The following is a 9,825-nucleotide window of genomic DNA, read 5'->3' on the forward strand; positions in this document are numbered from 1 at the left end:
CCCCCGCCCCAAACCAGACAGGAACCCCGACCCTCCCCAGCAGACGTCAGACGGAGCCGCCCACCGGACCCCCGAGCACAGCACCCCTCCCAGCGTCCGCCAGCTCTGCAGCCGTGGCTCTGCCACACGTGCCCTCTCCACCGCTCGGGCGGAGGGGATCGCCAGGCCTAGATGCAGCGGGGGCCTCAGAACCGGCCGGGTCTGAGGCACCGACCACCGCAAGCCCAGCCCGGGGTCCGGAAGTGCGCAGACCGCTCTCGGAGACCTCCAGACACAGCCGAGACGCCCCTGGACTGGACGGAACTACAATTCCCGGGAGCCTCCGCGGTGAGATACTTCCGACTGGCGGTGAAGGCGTTTCCGGCCACGGGGTGGCAGGTATGGGCGAGTGGGCACCGCGCAGTGGGTGCCCGGTGGACCTGTGCGCTGTGAGCGAATGCACCCTGTCCCACATTGTTGCCAGCGGCAGTCCGGGTCTGGGCTGTGCACAGCCCGGCGCCCTGTTGAAGGATGGGTCATCGCTGTCCACTCTTGGCCACCCATTTAGACGCCAACCTGGGCTTGTCTGCACGCCTCCTCCCAGAAAGTCTACTGCTACCTGAGGGGTTCCATGTAGGGCACTTGATTTTTAAAATACAAAACAAAACAAAGCACCAAAAACCTCCTATCCTTCAGTCCTTATTACAGTCCCGAAATAGGTATCATTATCCCCATTTCACAGATGAGGAATCAGAGGCAGCCGTTCTCAATATTTTCACTCTGGGGGAACCCTTGAAATAATTCTCAGGTCTCAAGGAACTCTCAGCCTAAATGTTAATGTCTGCTGCTCACGGTAATCATGAAGTTATACAAGTGAGATACTGAACATACAGGTGGACCACGGCCAGACCACATGTCAAGCTGACCTACCACCCCTGCAAGCTGCCCAGAACCTGCCTCATCCACAGTCAACAGCCGGGAAAGCCAGACCCGGAGCTCCAGCAACAATCCAGGAAGATGAACAGTCACCTCTATAACAGCCCCAAACCACCCGGACCCTATCCATAGCTGACAGCCTTCCTATCTTTTGTCCTCATCTCAAACTCAGGACCAACCACAGACAAAACCGATTAACACCCCTAACCCATCACATGGGATGCCCCACCTCCAGGTCGCCTGCCTAAGGCTTCCTCCTGTCCCTCCTATCATCAGCCTCCAGGGAAGGCATTTTTGGAAGCCTGCCTTTTGTCCCCACTGTGAAACTTTCCCATTCCCCTGCCTGCCTTTGAGTTTCTGCCAAAACGCCAGTCAGTAACAGTCACTGATTCCTCCGACGGAGCAAGCTCTGAATAAATAGCCTTTGCCTGTTCTCATCTGGTTAGTTTATTTTCAGAGATATAATTAATTGTCAATATTTTCGTATAGATTCTGTTTATTCTGGCCAGCAACTCTTTTGTGTGGGATTCCCCTCATCCTTGGCCGTTGAACCTTTTTAATTCAAAACCACAAAGTAAGTGAAGGTTAAAGAATGTTAAAGCTTAAAATGATGCTTTTCATACACTGGTAGCATTTATACTGCTAAAGTTATGAAAGCTTAATGCTTTGGGATATTCTATGTTGTTACAAAATAGTGCCAACAAATTGTATTTATTTTACAAGGTCGCTGAAATTGAGAGGCACCTTGGTGGCTCAGTGGTTGAGTGTCTGCCTTAAGCTCAGGGCATGATCCCAGAGTCCTGGGATGAAATCCCCCATCAAGCTCCCTGCAGGGAGCCTGCTTCTCCCTTTGCCTATGTCTCTGCCTCTCTCTGGGTGTCTTTCATGAATAAATACAATCTTTAAAAAAACAAAAAAAAACAAAAAAAAACAAGGCTGCTGGAATTGCCTATAGAGTTGGACCAACCAAGTATGACATTGGTCTAAAATATTGTTTACGACATACATGTACTGTGTGTGAGAGAGAGGTTCGGGCAAAGAACTTCATTGTATGATTTTAAAATATATATATATTAAAATTATCCTAATTTAAACTATTAATATATTCAAATAGTAAGTTTCATATCAATGAATTAATTGTGCATATTGGATACAGCCTATAAGAACTTTTGGAATATATTGTTAGATTCAGTTTATGCTTTTTGAAAAACAAAACCAAACCAATCCTATTGTTTTGTAACATGAGGTTGCTTCTTTTTTGTTTCTACTTCCTGTTCAGGCTTGGGCATCAGGGATTTGAGTCCTTTGCAGATTCAGCAAAGCTTTATAGCTTTTGTTCTACAGAAAGTTACAAAGAGTAGAAATTATCCTGTTAAAAAAATATTCAGGAAGATCCATTTACGAACCTTCTGAGTGTAGAAACTTTTATAGGATTATTCTTTGAGGGTTTCATGTCTTTTGTTCTTTACTTCCTGTTAAATTGATTTTTATGCGTATTTTTTCCAAATTGTTTTTTAATTCAGTATTTTCAAGTTTTTTACTAAGTTTTTTTACTAAGCCTATTACTTTAAATTACTTTAAATTTTTAGAGAATTTTCCCAGAATTGGTATCTCTTTTGTATTGATTAGCACAACTGGAGATTTATCACTTTTTTTTTTTTCTCCAAAGACAAAGCTTTAGGTTTGTTTATGAATTCCATTTTTTCTTTTCTTCTCTGATGAGAGAGGAAATAAGTCTTAGAGTTATCTTCTACTATCAAGATTACAAGGAAACTACTTTCAAATAAATGGGAGCAGAGGCACCTGGGTGGCTCAGTTGGTTAAGCTTCTGACTCTTGATTTTGATTGGGGTGGTGATCTTGGGGTCATGAGATGGAGCTCCACCTCGGGTTCCGTGCTGAGCACAGGGTCTGCTTAAGATTCTCTCTCTGCCTCTCCTCTCTCTCTCAAATAAATAAATAAAAATCTTTTTAAAAATAATAAAATAGGGACACCTGGGTGGCTCAGTGGTTGAGTCTGCTTTTGGTTCAGGGCATGATCTCGGAGTCCCAGGATCGAGTCCTGCATTAGGCTCCCTGCATGGAGTCTTGTTCTCCCTCTGCCTGTGTCTCTGCTTCTCTATGTCTCTCATGAATAAATAAATAAAATCTTTAAAAAAATAAAATAATAAATAAAAATAATAAAATAAATGGGAGCATTCCATTCAGGAGTATCCCAATGCTAATTACAAAGGAGAACTAAAAATGGATGGAGCTACATTATTTTTTTAAAGATTTTATTTATTTATTCATGAGAGACACAGAGACAGAGGCAGAAACATAGGCAGAGGGAGAAGCAGGCTCCCGGCAGGGAACCCAATGCAGGACTCAGTCCCAGGACCCAGGCCAGGATCATGACCGAACCAAAGGCAAATGCTCAACCACCAAGCCACTCAGGGGTCCCTGGAGCTACATTATCTAGGATGTGGATAAAACCGCTGTAAATAGAGCTGCTACAAGAACAGCACCTTAACAAAATTATAGATGACTTTTTTTTTCTCATGAACCCGTCTGGGCAGCTCCAAAGGAGTTAAAAAGCTGAGTTCCTTCTAGATTACTCCTCTACCCTCTGAGATGGCCAACACCAGCAGTAAGAAGGAAAAGGAAGTACATAGAATGACCTTTTAGGGTACAATCCAAAAGAGGCACAGGTCACTTCTGTGCACATCCCATTGTACAGATGTAAATCATATGACCACTCCTGTCTACAGAGAAGACTGGGAAATAAAGTCTTTATTCAAGGAGGGCAATGTTCCCAGCTAAAAATTGAGGATTTATTACTTTAGAAGCAGAGAACAGATATTGGGAGATAATGAGCAGTCTCTGCCATAGGAGATAAGAGAGCATGCAGGATGTCACAGAGAATGCCAGCCAAACAAGTAAAGCAGATTGTGATATTAACCATGAGTCTCCCCCCACCTCATAGAGTTAGACTGTAGATAGTGTTGAATTTTATTTGTTTTCTCCATTTTACCAGAGGACAAAATTTAATCTTCTAGGGATGGGATTGAAAATGATAAGCAGTAATAGCTAGCCAGATATGCTGGATAGAGCTGGAGACAAGGGGATCTAACTGCTCTGATTATAGATTTTCATGTTTTTCAATTTATTTGAAGAGCATAAGAAGTGTGTGCTGTAACAAACCAAACAATACACATAGAGAGAGAAAGCTGACACCCCTGGCCCCATATTCCCAAATAACAAATGTAAATAGCCTAGTACTTATTCTTCCATATAATCTCTTGCCTCTGTGTAATCATATAAAACCATACAAAGGCCATCCACATTTAATATGGTTATTAATATGTTTGGGTTTAAATCTCTCATCTTGCTATTTGGTTTCTATTTGTCCTACTTGCTTTTTATCCTTTCCATATTTCCCTGCCTTTTTTTTTTTAATTTTTTTTTTTATTTATTTATGATAGTCACAGAGAGAGAGAGAGAGAGCCAGAGACACAGGCGGAGGGAGAAGCAGGCTCCATGCACCGGGAGCCTGATGTGGGATTCGATCCCGGGTCTCCAGGATCGCACCCTGCGCCAAAGGCACGGGCCGAACTGCTGCGCCACCCAGGGATCCCCTCCCTGCCTTTTTTTAGATAGATTTTTTTTAATGATTCCTGTTTAGTCCATTGGCTGTTAGAACAGAATATCATAGACTAGGAGGCTTATAGACAGCAGACAATTATTTCTCCTAGTTTTGGAGACTTGGAAGTCCAAGACAAAGGTGGTGACAGATTCAGTGTCTAGGGAAGACCTGTTTACAGGTTTATAGACTCAGGTCTTCTCACTGTGTCTTTACATGGTGGGAATTGGGAGGGAGCTCTCTGGGGTCTCTTTTATAAGGCACAAATTCCACTTATGACAGACAGCTCTGCCCTCATGACTTCCCAAAGACCTCACATCCTAATACAATCACATTGAGGGTTAGATTTCAACAAAGGAATTTGAGCAGTGGGGGTGCGGGGTGGGGGGCGGGGGGAGACACACGTTCAGTCTATAGTGTAGAGACCACTCTTAGGCAACAGTCTTGAGCAATGGGAATGTGAGTAAGGCACAAGGGCCCACAGTGACCAGCAGGCACAGTGTAAACAGACCCAGCGGGCAACCTGCCTTGAAGTAGTTGTAGGCCCTAGCTGACCAATTTGCTAACTTACAACGAGGCCCAGGTATCAAAAAAGGGAAATTCCATATATTCCCAAACCTCCTCACTCCCCCCATTAACTCTAGCCCTCCCCTACCTATCTCCTGGCAGATAACCTGCCCTCTGCTGTCCTGCCCTCTGCTCCCTTGCAGAAAATTCAATAAATTTCTCTCTCCTTGGTTCTGCCTCAGGTGAATCCTTCTACCACCGAATCATTATCGCCCCTCATATAACAATTACACTTTATCTTTTTGTCGGCTTGTTAGCTATAACTCTTAATTTTATTTTTATTATTAAAAAAATTTTTAGTAGTTGGTTTCAATTCACAGTATCCATTTTAACTTCTCATGATCTACCTTCCAGTGATATTATAGGACATCATATCTAGCATTCTCTGGCACTCTGTGCCAACTACTTTGGTCTCCCTGGGCTCTTAGTTCTAGCTCCTCAACTCAGGGAGTCCACTGGGATTCACCCAGATTACTCTCTTTGTACCTAACCCTGAAAACTCTCCCAGGCCTGGGGCAACCCGTCATTTATTCACCACCCTCAGGAAACACTGTTCACTGCCTGGTGTCCAATGTCTCCCAAGTAATTGTTTCATATATTTTGGTTAGTTTTTTGTTTTTTTTTTCCAGATGGAAGGGTAAATCTGATTTCTGTTACACTATCTTCACTGGAAACAGAAGTTTACCTTCAGTTTTGAAAGATATTTTCCCTGGATATAGAAGGAACGATTGTCCAACACAGTTTTATTTTTTCTGTCGCCACTTAAAAAAATGTCATTTTACTTTCTTCTGACTTGCTGGATTTATTCTTCTGCATAGAAGTTGGCTTTATTCTTTCTCTGTGTGTAATATTTTTGTAGTTCCATATTAAGAATTTTAGAAAAGAAACAGCAAACTAAACAAAGCAATTAGAAAGACAATGGTCATAAGATTGGAGGAATAAACTGATAAAATAAAAAAAAAAAGAGAGAGAGAGTAAAAAATCCAAAAGACCTCATTGTGAGAAACATAACTATATCACTTTGAGAAGATATAGAAAATCTTCATGATTTTCAGCTGCCTCAGTCAATAGAGTATGTGACTCTTGATCTCGGGGTCATGAGTTCAAGGCCCACTTTGGGCATGGAGATTACTTAAAAAAATAAAAAATAAATTAAAAAAATATAGAGTATCTTCACAATTTTAGAAGGAGGAAAGTGATTTCCTAAGAAAAACACAAAAAGCATTAACTATAAAGGAATAGATTGGTAAGATTGCATCAAGAGTAACAACACCATAAAGAGGATGAATGAATCAGCCATAGCACAGGAGAAGATATTATACATATACCTTACAAAGATAGACTCAACTGAAGAATTAAGAATTCCTAGAAATCATCAAGAAAAAAAAAAAAGATGATGCAACAGGGAGAAGTCATCATAAAAAACTTGAACAGATATTTTCCAGAAGAGAAAATCCAAATGAGCGTTTAAGGATATGAAAAGGTGTTCAAAAAAAAAAAAAAAAAAAAAAGAAAAGGTGTTCAACATTAGTAATGATCAAGGAAAAGCAAACTACACACCACCAGGTTGGCCCTGGCAGCATCAAAGATGAGCAAGGCCATAAAACCATTGGAACACTCATTACTGGTCAGAATGGATATTGATACAACTCCATGGGGCAACACTTTATTATGCTGTAGTAAAGATGGCATGAATGTACACCATGTCCCAGCAATTTTACTTTTAAACACATACCATTGAGGAAGTTTCTCAACCCCAGCACTATTGACATTTGGGGCCAAAGAATTCTTTATTGTAGGGGGGCTAGTCCTGTGCATTGTAGGATGTTAGCAGCACCCAGATGCCAGCAGCACCCTCCACATTTATGACTGCCAAAAACATCTCTGGACATGGCCAAATGTCCCTGGAGTGGTGGGGTGGGGGCAGGAAGGAAAAATTGCCTCAAATTGAGAACCACTAGTTTAATACAATCAAGTAGCTTTTGTAAATTGGCCAAGGAGGTAAAACTTCATCAGACCAGAGATTTAAATCATGAGAAACTTGAGTCTAGAGTATGTGGCTTGCCAGGTAGATCTGCTTTCCTTATTCTATGGCTGAGGCCTGGGCCATCTTCCATGGTTCCTTTAGAATCCCCATTTGGGAACGGGATCTAGAATCCCTAATGCAACAGCACAACAAAGTTTGTTGCTCATCCCTTGGGAAATATTACCCCCGATAGCAGCTCCAGATCTCAGGGTCAGCATCAAATCTCTTTCCGAATATGGAAACTCACCCTGATGAGAAGGTAGCCCCATGCTTTTTGAGACAACCAATAACAATCAAACAGTGACAGCACAGTTAAAAATAACACAACGCCAATGCTATAAAAAGTTCCAGTTATTCTTATTATCAAAATTTCAGTATTATGAACTCCTGATATCAAGTTTCAGCTGAGCAATTAATTTCCCATAGTGAAATCTCCTCCTTCTTAAAACAATTTAAATAACTAAATCTCTTACCTCTTTAAAAATTCTGCATAGCCCCAACTCTGTGGGTCTCAGGGGCCTGCATAGAATCTGCCTTCCTTCTTTAAAGTCTGCACTATTGGGATGCCTGTGTGGCTCGGTGGTTGAGCGTCTGCCTTTGTCCTCCTCAGGACATGATCCCAGATCTGGCAATCTAGTCCCACATCGGGCTCCCTGTGAGAAGCCTGCTTCTCCCTCTACCTATGCCTCTTCCTCTATCTTTCATGAATAAATAAATAAATACAATATTTAAAAAATAAAATCTGCATTATCTTCCACTAAAATGAATGCTTCCTTCAGCATCTCCAAGGTGGATCAGTTCTCCCCTGAGGCTACTGTGGTCCCAGTTTTTCCAAGATTCCAAGTCAACTGTATGTTTACAAATACATAACACATTAAGGGGCTTAGAAGTTGCCACTCCAAAAAAAAAAAAAAAGAAAAAGAAAAAGAAAGAAAGAAAGAAAGAAAGAAAGAAAGAAAGAAAAAGTTGCCACTCCATCCTAACAACAAGTTAAAACCTGAACACACCAAAAAATGAACAACTCTGCTTAGACCCATTGAAGACATGATGTCACAGGGCAAGCCATTGACACCCAAATTGAAGAAATAGACAAGCAGGTAGATTCAGAGAATTGCAACTTACAAGAGCAGAAACCTCCACATGAACCAGTCTGGGTGAAGAAAACTCCAACTCTAGGGGCACTTGGATGGCTCAGTGGTTGAGCATCTGCCTTTGGCTCAGGGTGTGATCCTGGGGTCCTGGGATGGAGTATCACATCAGCTCCCCGCTGGAAGCCTGCTTCTCCCTCTGCCTGTGTCTCTCTGCCTCTGTATGTGTGTGTGTCTCATGAATAAATAAATAAAATCTTCAAAAGAAAAGAAAACTCAAACTGTAGTTGATAAATTGCTGGCACCTCAGTGTGGACAGGTCTGAGAGTCCGAGCCTTGGGAGGGGGCACACTTTCATGACTTTTACCTCAGGAGTTCCACCAGGTGCATCACAGGAAATATGGGAGGAAAATTGCCTCATGCCTCTTGCAAGGGGAAGGGAAAGGTAACCATTTTGAAATACACCAGAGGATTCTGTTCTTCTTAACAAAGCCTGCCCTCAGGAGAAACTAGTTAACCAGAGCCTAATCTACTGGGGTTTTTATCAGAGCCTAATTGACCCAAGGAATGGAAATACTCAGCTCCAGCTGGCTCCAGCCTCCATTTGCATTTCTCTTTTAGCATTGGATAATATTCCATTGTCTGGATGGGCCACAGTTATCTATACATTCACCTACTGAAGAACATCTTGATTGCTTCCAGGTTTTGGCAATTATGAATAAAAGCTGCTGTAAATCAGGTCTTTGTATGGCCATAAGTTTTCAACTCCATTGGGTAGATGCCAAGGGAGGAAAGGAAATACTCAGCTCCAGCCCGCCCCAACTATACTATCCCACCTGACAGGGGAGGCGGACTGAGCAGCCATGAGGAACAGTCCAGAGGCACAAGCTGGCTAAAAAATCTGAGATCCAATCATTAGACTAATGCTCCCCCTCCACGACACCTTCCCACCCCATTAGTAAAGGCCTATTACAGCAGAGTTTTTACCAAGTGTGTCATGTCTAGCCATCAAGACAAAATTACAAGGCATACTAAAAGGCAGAAAACAGTTTGAAGAGACTGAATAATCATCAGAGCAAGAACCAGATGTGGCAGAAATGCGGAAGCTAAGCAGGGTCCGGCCTGATTAGTACTTGAATGGGAGATATGGCTGGAATGTCATATTATCAGACCAAAGACTTTCTCAAACAAAATTGAGGGATTTGTTGTGAATAGACACACCCTGCACACATATGTGATTACATAATCACAAATTAAAACAACAAGATACCATTGCACATCTCTGAGAATGGCCAAAATCCAGCACTGGCAACACCAAATGCTGGTGAAGATGTGGAGCAATAGGAACTCTCTTTCTGCTGGTGGAAATGCAAAATGGTGCAGCCACTTTGGAAGACAGTTTGGCAGTTACCATATGATCCATCAATCATGCTCTTTGGCATCTATCCAATGGAGTTGAAAACTTAAGGCCATACAAAGACCTGATTTACAGCAGCTTTTATTCATAATTGCCAAAACCTGTAAACAATTAAGATGTTCTTCAGTAGGTGAATGCATAGATAACTGTGGCCCATCCAGACAATGGAATATTATCCAATACTAAAAGAG

The sequence above is a fragment of the Vulpes lagopus genome, chromosome 3 (genome assembly GCF_018345385.1).
Source record: "Vulpes lagopus strain Blue_001 chromosome 3, ASM1834538v1, whole genome shotgun sequence".
NCBI classification, from domain to species: Eukaryota; Metazoa; Chordata; class Mammalia; order Carnivora; family Canidae; genus Vulpes; species Vulpes lagopus.